The following is a 13,131-nucleotide window of genomic DNA, read 5'->3' as shown; positions in this document are numbered from 1 at the left end:
AAGCTAGGAAACCCTTTTTCCTGGATTGCCTTCGACTGTTCTAGTTAAACAGTTCAACTAAAACATTATAAGTTCAACTTTTTATTTTCTTTAGTCCAACTGTTTTTAATATTCTTTTTTGTTTCTGCATTTTTGGCTGTTACACTGTGTCAAGATCAGGGATCTTGTGGGTATCATTTTGTGTCAAGATCATGGATCTTGTGGTTTGAAAAAACAACGTTGTGTTTGAAATAAATAGGTCCGGGACCTATAAAGTCAAGAGGGTTGACAAAAGTTGGTAAAGACGTCATTGTTGGAGTCTGCATTTTTTTATTTATTTTTTATTTATTTTCTTATTTTTTTCCTACTTGCTTTGATTCTGTTTTATATTCCTATATTTTAATCATGTAAAGCACTTTGCATTGTCTTTGCACTGACTACAAATAAATTTGCCTTGCCTTGCCTTTTCTGAAGTTTATCATTACAGTAGTCTTAGAAGATAAATTACTTTCCTCTCTCATAAATCTTTAATTTTCTTTTTATCAATACAAAGATCAACAACATTATTGCTGAATAAATCAGCTGTGAATTAATGCAGATTTTATGTAAATGTACCAAATAGGGAGGAAGCAGGACTGCAACTGTGGCTGAAAGCATAATAATTTTGGACCACTTTATTATACTAAAAGATTGACGGTAAAGTTATTCATAATTATGTTGGCCTGATGATTAAATCATATCGGTGACTTTTTGTGTCCTAGTTGCCTCTCAGAGGAGAATTATCCAAAACCAGCCCTGTTGTTGATCTTCTTCTTTAGACTTGATTGTTATCCAAATGCTTCCCAGCAGTACATCCCAGAGAAAGGAGTCAGCAGCAGCTTCCAGGCTTCTCTGTTTTCATTTAATGTTTGCATGAAGCCAGTATTTACTGTGAGAAAGCCACAGAGCACAGCTATAGGACGAAAGCTCGTACTCTGTTGTCAAAGGTTCCTTTGTTCTGAAGAAAAACATCACGTTCCTAAATATTCATGTTCAGAGGTGTCAAGTAACAAAGTACAAATACATTACTCAGGCATACATTTTGGCTGGAGTAAACAACTTTTTACTTCTACTATTTTCATTTGTTTGCTATTATCTCTACTTTCTTCTCCTTACATTTTCAAAAATTTTGTCCTCAATTTTTTTTTTTTTATTTGAGCCAATTTTTTATGGCCTGTTGGTATTTAAAAATAATAAAAACCATCAAAATATTTTGTGTTATCCAGACAATTTGTCTTGAATTTGTTTATAGCCACATACCAAAATAGTTTTTTTAAGATGTTGCAAAGTTAAATTTGACACTGTTACCATTATTTATAAAACTAAGAAAATTAAGCATAAGGAAGTTATCCTCCAGATTTGTAGAAAAATGTTCCTTTATAGGGTAGAGCAGTAAAGCATCTGTCCTTTACATTTTTTCCTGCATTACTTTTACTTTAAGTAGTTTTTAAAATTGTACTTTAACACTTTTTCTTGAGTATAAAGCTTAAGTTGATACTCTAACTTTCAACTCTACAGTGGGATCTATATTTCTACTTGAGGAGTAAATATTAATACTTTTGACACCTCTGTTCATGTTTCTAGTATTAAGGACACTGGTTTAAATTCCTAATATAGATCAGAATAAGTTAGACTCCAGGACATCTATTTAAACTTCACTTATGTTATGGAATCCATAAAGTTATGAGCTAAAACAGGAGGCTTGAATGAAACTTTAAGTTAAAGTATTGAAACATTCTTTGCCTTTTAGACTTCAGACTTAAGGAAAACCTGACTAGTGGACATCAAGCCCTTCTTAATGAATCTCTGAACCCGAATCTATTAGCATCTCACAGTCGTAGGTCCTCAGCTGGTGCTGCTGGCATAGGGTTCAGTTCACGTTCACTGGGATTTGTTGTGTTTAGAATAGAACAGGCACATTTCACTGCAATATTTGAATTAAATAAGGGAAACATAATTTCCAAACAAAAAAAAGCAGCGAGAAGAGGCAGAGTTGGACTGGCCACTGAGCATACAGGGCACATGGGAATAAGGGCTGACATAAGGTCATCAATAATAGATTTATCATTCATTATTTAATATATTAACCAGTTTTAAATAATTTATCAATTAGCCAATTGATAATATAACTAAATGATTTAAAAATTAATTATATAACATTCAGAGAAGGGGTTTTCTCTGCAAGAATAACTTAGTTTCTATATATTCTATTTGGTCTTTACAGTGCCAGAATTAGCCAAAAACTTTATTTTTCCTTGATTTAATATTTCTTTCAAAATAAGAAATCCGAGGATATTATGAAACCACATTGTTTATGCTCAAGTTATTTGTTTCACAACATATTGCTTATATCTCTGGTGTGCTGCATGTCTACCTGTGAAATATAACTAATCATGGTGGGGCCTCATGAGAAAAGGTTATGACAATACAGTCACACCTCAGCCTATGAGAACTCAGCTGCTCCCTTTGAGCTCAAATACTTTAGCTGCTCCCCTGTATGTAGAAAAGGCCAGAAGAGAACGCGGTGATCTTGAACCAGCCTCAGTCATGCTTTAAAAAGGGAGGTGTTCCCTGTTACCGGTTAAAATGACTGACCCATGAATGGATAGAAAGACGATACACACACATATGAATTAGACTGAGACAAACTTTATTGTCATTTTGTACACACAGAGTGTATGCATAATGAAACTTTGTTCAGTAAAGCTCTCAAGACATTTCCATTTCTTTAACTGTAGTAGTGATAAAATGTAAACATAAGACTGTAATATCATCAGCCGTCTAATGGCGGTGAGGAAGAAGCTGTTGCAGAATCTGCTGGACCTGCATCCGATGCTTCGAAGCCTCTTCCCAGAGGGCAGCAGGGGGAACAGTCCATGGTGGGGGTGTGAGGGGTCATTGATGATGTTACGGCCTCGGGACGCGCAGCGCTGGGATGAAATGTCTTTATTGGAGGGAAGAGGAGCCCAGGTGATCCTCTCTGCTGTTCTCACTGCAGAGAAGAAGAAGATATGTAAAACACAAAAACAAAAGATGTTTTTTTTTTTATTTAAATGAAGAGCTCAAATCGATAGAAAAACTTAGACTTAGACAGTACTTTATTGATCCCTTGGGAAGACTCTCTCCGGAAAATAAGGTTACCAGCAGCTTACAGGGCAAAAAAGTATCAAGTTAAATTTAGTTAAAATTAAGCAAAATACAAATACAAATAAATATGGAGTTCACATTTAACATGTAAAATGTTATTGGGTTTTATCAGGCTCTGGAGGATGGTTTAACGTGTCTCCAAGCAAGAACGGATCAATGTTTTTCCATAACCTTCAAGCCAACAAATGAATCCAGGACTGACAGTTAAAATGATTTTATAAACCTTTAGAGCATTTTTGGCTGAGTGACTATAAGGGAATTTTGAAGGCTTTCCTCCAAAGATCATGGAGGCTTTACTGTTACACCATGGTGAGCAGCAGTAACAACTGGGAGACCTGAGAACCACAGAAATAGGAATAACAGAGAAACTTTTCATAACCATGTTGGTCACAGTGAATGTAAAAGAGGTCCAAGTATGACAGACCTCTAACTATGAAGATAATCCAGTAGAATGACGTCAGCAATAGGGGTTATAGGATATATTTATGATGTGACCTATAGCCACTGAGCTATAAATGCATTTATAAAACCTTCCAGATAACTGTATCCTTGCTGCAGTAATGTTCCAATAAACATTTTTAGAGAGATATAACCTTTAATTTAATGAGATGTTCTGTTATACTGACCTGGTTTATGAACCAGGATGATTTGCATAGTTTCCCTGTGAGAAATTTGTCCCAGGATAAAATGTTAAAAGTTATGTTAGACTAAATGTTAGACTTTAGGTGGGTTTCCTAAAAATTGCGTCTCTGGTTCTGAAAACAGCAGATCTGTGAGGAGTTTTAACCCAAACCGGTGTGTCAGTGGTGGCTTTGATAAGTGCTGTCTGAATAGTGCTGACAGTGTGGAAGGAGATAGGAAAAGGAAGCAGGATGCTTCCTATCATAGTTCATTTAGCACAGGGAGCTTGCAGGGTTCCTACCTAGTGCTAAGAAGCTATAAGAAATCCCACAATCCTTTGGGTGACTTGACTTATAGCCAAAGCCCAAATAGTGGAATTTGAGAAAAATACATTATGATTTTTTTGTGTGACAAATGCTAATGCATTCACCTCGGTATGTTTTGTGTTTCATGATGGAGAGCTTCAGCCGTTAGCTACATTAGTGTACCTTTTGTTGTTTTCTTTCGTATTTTTTCTTCAGAAGGCTGCAGTCCTTATTGGACTAGCATCAACCGTGTGCATTTCTGGATAGTGTACTTTCTGTCGACCCCATGAAAGGTGAAGGAGGAGGAGCTAAAAAGGCTACTGTTTGCTGTATTCAGATCAAGATGGCTGCATGTCAACCTCTGTAAGGTATCACCGGACCTTATCCACTCCACCTGCTGGGATGGACCCATGCTTAACTCTTTACAGTTTACCGTTAATGATTCTGTTTCTGTTAGAGCACTGCGACGAGTCTCCATAAATATCTATCAACATATGTTGAGGTCAGATTAAACTAAAACTGAGTCAATGATTTTTTGTTGTTGTTTTTTTAACAAACTCTTCCTGTTTGCAGTCAAAGCATGAATAAAAAAGAAAATGCTCTCCTGCCCACCTTAGGTACAGGACAGGATCTGTCGAGATGCGGGTCTTTTTTCTTTCCAACTAACCTTGTTTGAACACTGGCAGCTCCAGAAAACTTTCAGTGGTGGAAAGACAGGGACCAAAGTTTAGTGAGGGGGGGCAAAAACTGATGAGAGCCTAAATCAGTTCAGGGTCAAAAAATGCTGATAACATAAAACCAACTGGCAATTAAAGCGCATGAACATATAGGATATGAATTATGACATTTTAACAAAATATTTTAATATTTACTTCACTTTGTTATGGTACCAACATCAGATTACAAGGATTCTACATCCAAAGGAATAGTAGGTTGAAGTCATGTGAGACAAAAGCAAAACGAGGAGAACATCTGTCAAGCTTTTTAATGGATTGGTGCTAACTTTCTGAAAGAAATGGGCTGAGACAGAACCTGAACCTTTTCTTGCTTGGCTTGCACAGTACAGAAGTAGAGCAGGAGAGGAGTTAAACTTGTAGCTATTACCTATAAGCTAAGGTGTAACCTTTGCACTCCTGTTAATTTATAGGCTTTTTAGACATTGTTCTTTACTGTATCACATTTTTGTGTTCAAGGGACGTTTTATTCTCTTGCTTTTAAACACCATGCATATTGTTGTGTGTGTGGATGTTTTTTACTTACAATGTGGGGACAGTATTTTGTAAAATATCCTACATGTGGGGACTTACAGGCACATACAGTATGGGGACATTCAACTGGTCCCTATGTGGTAAAGTTTGTCCTGTTAATTGGGGTTAGGTTTAGGGTAAGGGTCTGGGTTAAGCCATATGAAATGAATGCAAGTCAATGAAATGTCACCATATGTCATGAGAACAAAGCTGTGTGTGTGTGTGTATTTGTGTGCTCTTCTATAGACAGAGTTAGGGAATAGTTTTTCCAATTTCACCACCATCACAATGAGGACCAGTTGTTGCAAAGTGAGAACATTTTGCTGGCCCGTATTTTGCTAATTGTCCATTGGATTGAGGTATGCATTGGTAATGGTTAGGTTTAGGGTAAAGGTTAGTTTTAGGCTTAGAGCATAGAAAGGGTTGAAAATGACTGATAATCAATGGAAGTCAATGGTAGTCAACAAATGTTCCTCACTACAGCAGATTAATATATTTCCAAAAATAAGTGCCACAAATTCTGTCAATAAGATTTGACTAAAATGTGAAGAATGTAATGGGTGAAACCGTAGTAAGGATATGTTGATCAGTTGACCAAAGTCATACGGTTTGTATGACGATTATAGCACAGTAGATGTTTAAGCTTTTAGGTTTGAAGAAGAGTAAAAAAAAAAAAAGTTTTCATTACTGCATTTATCTTAACTTACCTGAAAGATTTAGGATGAGACATGATTTAATGTAGAAGTGAGAAATAATCTTTAATATGTGGTTTTAGCTGTGCGGTGTAAAAAGTAATCTAAAAAAAAGAAGAAAATTCTAACCAGTTGTTTCTGCTGTTTCTCCACCCAGCTGTTCTGAGCTGCTCAACACCAGGAACCTCTCTGACCATTTAAAGCAAAAGGGAAACAAAAGGAACAGGTTGATGGTTTATCATTTATTTTTTAAGTGTCAATGCTTTTACCAAATCAGACCTCTTTCCAGCAGACCTGCATTTTACTACTACAATTCGGTTTATGTTATCCACCATGCTGATTACAGGCAGCCAACGCGCTTCCCCTGAACTCCTGACGGAAGAGTTAAAGGTTTAGATAACACTTCCTGACACTATTTGTGTTTTCTGTCCCACCCAGCATGGGTAAAGAAAACCTTTCAGTTCTACAAATTTACAACAAGCTTGAAGTCATTAAACTTGAGCAGAATTTAGAAACATATCCCAGCTAAGAGAATTATACTTATTACTTATTAAGCAATACTGAGTCCAAATTCTTCCCTTCTTTCTCATGAAGAGACGCTCTCCGAACGGCCATCCAGACCACATGATTTTATTGCCAAATGAAAGCAGTAAATGGGAGTGTTTACTTCACACCAAAACACACTTGGTAGCTTCTTATTATTAGGAAGAGGACGTATCCCAGCTGCCGTGGCAACGGCAGGCCCCCAGGGGACCCTTCATTACCCATGAGGAACAGAAAATACTCAATATCACTTTTTAAGAGATGTATAAATGTGCTGCCATTAACACACAAAATGCAAAGGTCATCATAAAATAATGCATTTACTTATTCATATTAAGTTACTTTACACAATTGTTTCATGTTAGCAGGGTAGGACATAAAGCAAGTAACTAAATATGATTAAAGGCTGATGTTATGTAGGTTAGTTTGTCATATTTAACTTGGAGCAGTGCAGTCATTGGAGCTTAAAGGTAAGATAACCTTCAGCACTTGGATTTTACAGCATCTGTGCATAAACCTTTGCAACATGATGAAGCTGTGGTTTGAAATGAAATCTTAAAATTAACTGTGTCAACTCCTACCGGCAAAATTAAAAGCGTTTATAAAAAGGTTATCTGAGATTTCTAAAGATTCAGATTTCTAAAGAATTGGACCCAACTTCCTGCTGCTGAAAGTCTTGCAAAACCTCTTCCGATCTTTTCACTGATAAAATCCAGACGGTAGTTCAGGCAGTAAACAATGAATTCTCCAGAAACTCCAGTGAATCCAGACAGTTTTCAACCATAAAATACGTTATTTTAAATCCTCTATTCCTGAAAAAATAGGTCTGTACCACGGTTCCATGAATTTGTAACTTATGATACAGATAGAGTTAGACTTATACTTTACTTTATTACTCCTTCAGGGAAATTCTTCCAGTAGCTTATATAGAGTACGAAGAGTTAAAGCATGATGCCATGAAAGATAAAAATACAACAGACAATATAAAAAGAGTGTATATCCTGTAGTAAAAAAAAAAGCATATAAAAGTTGCAATGTCCTGAAATACGTTTCTTTTAGATATAAAAATATCTGCACCATAGAGAGCAAAGGAAAGACCACACAGTAGTCGGTTTGTAGGCACTGACCTATTTTGCTTTACCACTGGTTGCAGTGTGGAGGGGAAAACTATAAAGGTGAGAGGGCAGAAAAGGTTTGGGTGATGGGAGGTCATGCGGTTTTTACTGCTTTCTTTGGCACACAATAGCCTGCCTCCTATGGTAAAGCTCTGTCATATATAAACTCTCCTTAATTACATGTCCATCTTACCTGCTGTAAAAGACCGCCATTCTGACAGTTTCATTTACAAACCGACCTCAATAAATGGGAACGCCCATAACTCATCTCCCGCTTTTGGACATCATCTTGTAACCTTGTTAATACCAGGATTCTCCACACCCAGAAGCGATTAAAAGGTGACCGATAGTCGCTACAATATTAATAAGTATAATTTATACAGAATACACAGTAGTTTGCATGAGTTATTGCACAGTGAAAGAGAAGAATATTGCACATGAGTGACAATAGCTAATGTTTTGCACAAGATGTCCAAGGAGGGGAGTGCTGTCCCATATCCCTCTTCCTATCACCATTTATCATAATGTCAAAAGTTTTTGACTTTTTAACCTTAATCTATGGTGTTCCTCAAGGCTCAGCCCTTGGGATAATTTTATTTCATATCTTCTCCCATAGCTGCATTTATGACACATCATAATATTCTTTCTACTCTTATGCCAATTAAACATGTCTAAACATGTCTTTGCTCACTGCAAAGGAAGCTGAACTCAGTGCTTTCAAAAAGTATGTTACACCAACAAGACAGGTTTACTGCAGAGAGGAAGATACCAGATTGCTGGATTGCTGGACTTGTTGCTGCAGCAGGATTGTACAACAAAACTAGGGCTGCAACTAACGATTATTTTGAAAATCGATGAATCGGCCGATTATTTTTTCGATTAATTGATGAATCGGACACAAAATATTTTTTTTTATATTAACCTCTTTATTCCAAAATAAACATTTTAGACAGAACAAACAAGCACACAAGTACAGGTTTCTCATTAACTGTACTGGTGCAATATGAAAAATAAATGTTTGTTTTAAAACTACGCAAACCTACATGAGAAATGTAGCTGTACATCCACAAAATATAGGGTACTTTGTTTCATAAAGCGCAAAAAGAGACATTTTTGTTTTTAAAAGCCCCTAAGGGGTTCAAACAATAGGTCCCCCCCCATTTCAACAAATGAGTTTTTTTTAGACTAGAAGAGTTCTGCCTTTTAAGACAGGAAAGTATAGCAGTTAAAGTTGCTACTTGAGAAAATACTGAACCATAGAGATAAAAATAGCCCTGTGATTCAAATTATAAATTGTATTTGGAATAAAAATGAGAGAACTAGGGGTGCTAAAAAACACATCCTCCAAAGACAGATATTTACATGGGAATGTGGCAGATAATTAATTGACATATTACTGATCTTGCTGGATTTTATTCTGCTTTACTTCCATAAATTGCAGGATCTTCTTTACTTTATCTTTGCCAGAAGATTTAAACTTTAAAAGCCTTGCCCTCATAATTTGCAAACTAATTTATTTATAAAGAAAATATAAACGCTGCTTAAGCTAATTCAAATGAAATTAAAAGTAAAATAAGTAGCCAACCTTATCACTGTCTGTAACCTACTAACAAGGTAAGGAAAGCATCAGATGAGCTACCAAAGAAACTAACTTACGTTTCCCCACTTTAAAATGAAACAAACATGGTTACTCATCCTGCTGATCAGCTATCTTCACTGCCATTGAAGGCTCCAACGTGTTTTCTTTTCAGGTGCTGCGTCATAACAGTGGTGCTTCCGTGCCATGTTCATTTGTTTTTTACAAAAGTTGCATGTTACGAGTTTTTTCACTTTACAAAGCGCAGGCTATTTTAATTATTGTGATCAATTTGCGCCGTCAATCCCGGGGCATGCGCGCTTCATTTGCAGTCTGGACGCTGAGGGTAAACTCCTCACTAAAATCCTGCGGCTCTGACTGCAGCGCTGAGAGGGATTCCTGTGGGAGAGGGAGAAAGGCGTTGGGATGGGGGAGGCGCCCCACGGCAGCAGCTGCCGCTTGAGGACAAGAGTAGGAACGATACATGCTTTCACGTAAGAGTCTCCAAAAGCCGCCAGTGACACCGTAAAAAGTCGCCAGATTTGTCGCTAGTCGCTTTTAAAAAAAATAGTCGCCGGAGGGGTCTGAAAAGTCGCTGAGTTGGCAACACTGCAACTGCGGCGCTGACTCGCTCCGCCATATTTTTTTTTTCTTCCCCGGTATGACGGCGGTGGATGACGCATTAATCGCGCGACACAACTAATCGATGATTAAATTCGTTGCCAACGCTTTTAAAAGTCGATTTTTATCGATTTTATCGATTCGTTGTGGCAGCCCTAAACAAAACACAATCATTAGGTCATTAATAAATGGCCTGCAGTGCGTGCTATAAGGTTGTTATCTAAAGCAGCTCCTAAAAGGAGGGACAGAATGATAAGGAAGGTAGATTCTTTCATTTGAGTTAATTTAAGTCTGACCAAAAACTGAAGATAGATGTATTTAAACTTGTTTTCTTTTAGATAATCTAGCCAGATGGCTTCAGCTCATCCAAAATGCTTCTTTCAGAGTTGTGACAAAATTGAATTTCTCAAATCACAGCCCTCACTTCTGGTTTTAGCTCTTGATATGTAGAGTTTTTTTAGGGTATGCATCATAAAGATCCCTCAAGAGCCTCAGAAACCTGTTTACTGAGAGTTCAGAGGAGCTGAAGTGGACAGGGGAAGGCAGCAGTTAGTTTCCTTAATATCTGGAATAAACTCCTGGAAAACCTGAGATTTGCAAAGAATGTTAGATTTTAAAATCGGGCATGAAATCATTGTTTGTAAAAGTAATTTATGTATTTATTTAAAATTTAATTGCTATGGTTTTTTTTATAATGGCTTTATTATAACTGTTGTAATTTGTATGTAATTTTACATGTTTTCTCTAATACATGTTATTGAACAACCGTTTTAACTGTGGTTCTGTTAAAGGTGTGAACTTGTGGGACAGTCAGAATCTCAAGAGCTTTACTTGCATTTCATTCTTGAAGAAATGTTTTTAAAACTCATCTAGGGAAAAATACAGTAAAATTAGTATCTTTGCTGTGTGTGAATATAATTTTTTAGAATAAGAAACAATTTATTAGGGTAGGCGATACAGGCTTAAGCATAGACTTTTTTGCTTAAATATTTTACTTTAAGAAAACATGTATACATTTTTTTTTCTTTTGTATAATAGTATTTAAAGAATGTGTTGTATTTTACTTGTATTATAATGTTTAAAAGCATACATTTTACCAAAAATAAAAGAAATGTATTTTATTCTTGTGCCTAAGTGGCCTAAAAAGGTGCATCAAAGTATCCATAGAGTTTCTCAGTACTTGAGCAAATGTGCTTCACACCAACAGGAAAAGGCTGAACTGAAAGTCTTTACACACCAAAGATAATGCAAATGTAGGGCGCTGGGTGACAATACCTCGCAGGGCATATTTGAATATCCTTATTTATACAAAAGAGCCATAACAGAAGGCTGGCATCCTTCTTTTTTGAAAGAATTTTCTGTTATTACCAATACAGCTCTGTGTTAATTAACGCCCTGTACCAGGGTGTCTGATAGTGTCCCAGTATCAGAAAAAAGTCCCAGCCTCTCCGGTTCCATCCTCTATTGTCGTCTCCTCCTAGCAGTTTCAGGTTTTTCAACCTATTGTTTCAGGCATGGTGACATGCACGCTTTTGTTATTTGCTAAACACGCCAGACCCGTACAAATAGAGTCAGGGGCAGAAAGGTTGGCTCATGTTTATTCGTTAACTGAGGTATCATTAGTTTCAGTTTGTGGTCCAACTGTCCTGTATTTTACTAGGTGTTTTTATCATGTTTTTATCTCTATTTGCTTTTATTTATTTCTTTTGTTATTTTTAATGTTTGTAAAGCACTTTTAATTGTCTTTGTACTGAATTTTTCCTATACAAATAAACTTGCCTTGCCTAACGCTGATAAACAATGAAACATTAGAGTTTTAATAAAGACAGGGGCGGTTCTAGACAGGGGCCAACGGGGGCTAGTGCCCCTGTAGATCATATCCTGGCCCCTGTATTGAAGACATAATACTAAAAGAAATTCTAATGATGATATGCGCAGGAACAGACATGGTTATTGATAGGTCTTTTGGATCTATTTAAATTTTTTTCTTAAAAAAATTCAGCTTTTCTAATCATTTAAAAACAATAAGGTGGTATTGAGAAAGGATCCAAGTTTTCTTCTTCTTCTTTCTTTCAAAATAAAAAAAATATTACAGATTAATTTTATCAGTTTTTTTTTTAGTTCTAATTCTTATTTGATAGAAAACTGAAATTTTAACTTAAATCAAGTTAAAAATATGTAAAATTCCTAAATTATGAATGTATATTGACCTAATATTCCAAATAATAGCTTTACTTGATCTTTTAGATATTTATATAGCTACAATTTTTTAGTTACTTTTATATGCTTAGGGGTTTTTATTTTGATTTTAACGATACTCACTTCATGCAGCTATCTTAATATATTTGAATCCTTTGCCCTGTTTTTTTACTTCATGCTTTTCCGTGCCTCCATGAAATCACGGTGCCCCCAACCCGTACAGAAAATAAGGCAGGACAAAAAATAAATTTAAAAAGGAAACCTGCAGATGCAAGAAGTAATAATAAATTCTGATAAATCAAATATTATTCAATGTTTTGTTTTTTGTTTTTTCTACCTATGCAGACCTATAATAAACTTTTCCCAGTTTGCATAGAAACCCTGTTTAGGCCTAAATCAGAACAGAGGCGTAGCTAGACATTTTTTTTAAGGGAGCCAATAACCAGTGAACACTAGGGGTGTGCAAAATAATCGTGATGATGATGCATCGTGATTCTAATTTTCGTGATCTACTGCATCGATTCTTGATGCCAAGAATCGATTATTAATTTAAAAAAATGAATAAATAAAATTGCATGAATGGTTGGCGAACATCAGCCAAAAACAAGTGCAATACCACTTCCAGTCCAGTAGATGTCGCTGCAAATGTGTTGACGCACGCTGCCTTGTGTCACAAGCATTTCCGGCCGTGGGATACTGTGCCGAGTCATTCATAAACAAAACATGGAGGAGAAAATATTGCAATGCATCGCAATAATTCAAGTATCGTGATGCATCGTGATAGAATCGCATCGTGGCCTGTGAATCGTGATTCGAATCGAATCGTGACTTCTTTGGCAATACCCACCCCTAGTGTACACTGAGGGGTGGCCGAAAGTAGGCACCAGAACCTCACGGTCAATCTACACTGTTCCAACAGGAAATGAACAAGCAAAATATCCATATTTTCTAAATATAGAAAAACTATACTTTCCCACAGCCTTTGCTAACAAATAAGCAAATATATACAAACATCCGTGCTTTCTAGATAAAAGGTACGGTGGATAA

The sequence above is a fragment of the Cyprinodon tularosa genome, unplaced genomic scaffold (assembly GCF_016077235.1).
Source record: "Cyprinodon tularosa strain WSP-4 unplaced genomic scaffold, ASM1607723v1 ctg715, whole genome shotgun sequence".
In the NCBI taxonomy this organism is placed as follows: Eukaryota; Metazoa; Chordata; class Actinopteri; order Cyprinodontiformes; family Cyprinodontidae; genus Cyprinodon; species Cyprinodon tularosa.
This window is presented reverse-complemented; position numbering follows the sequence as displayed.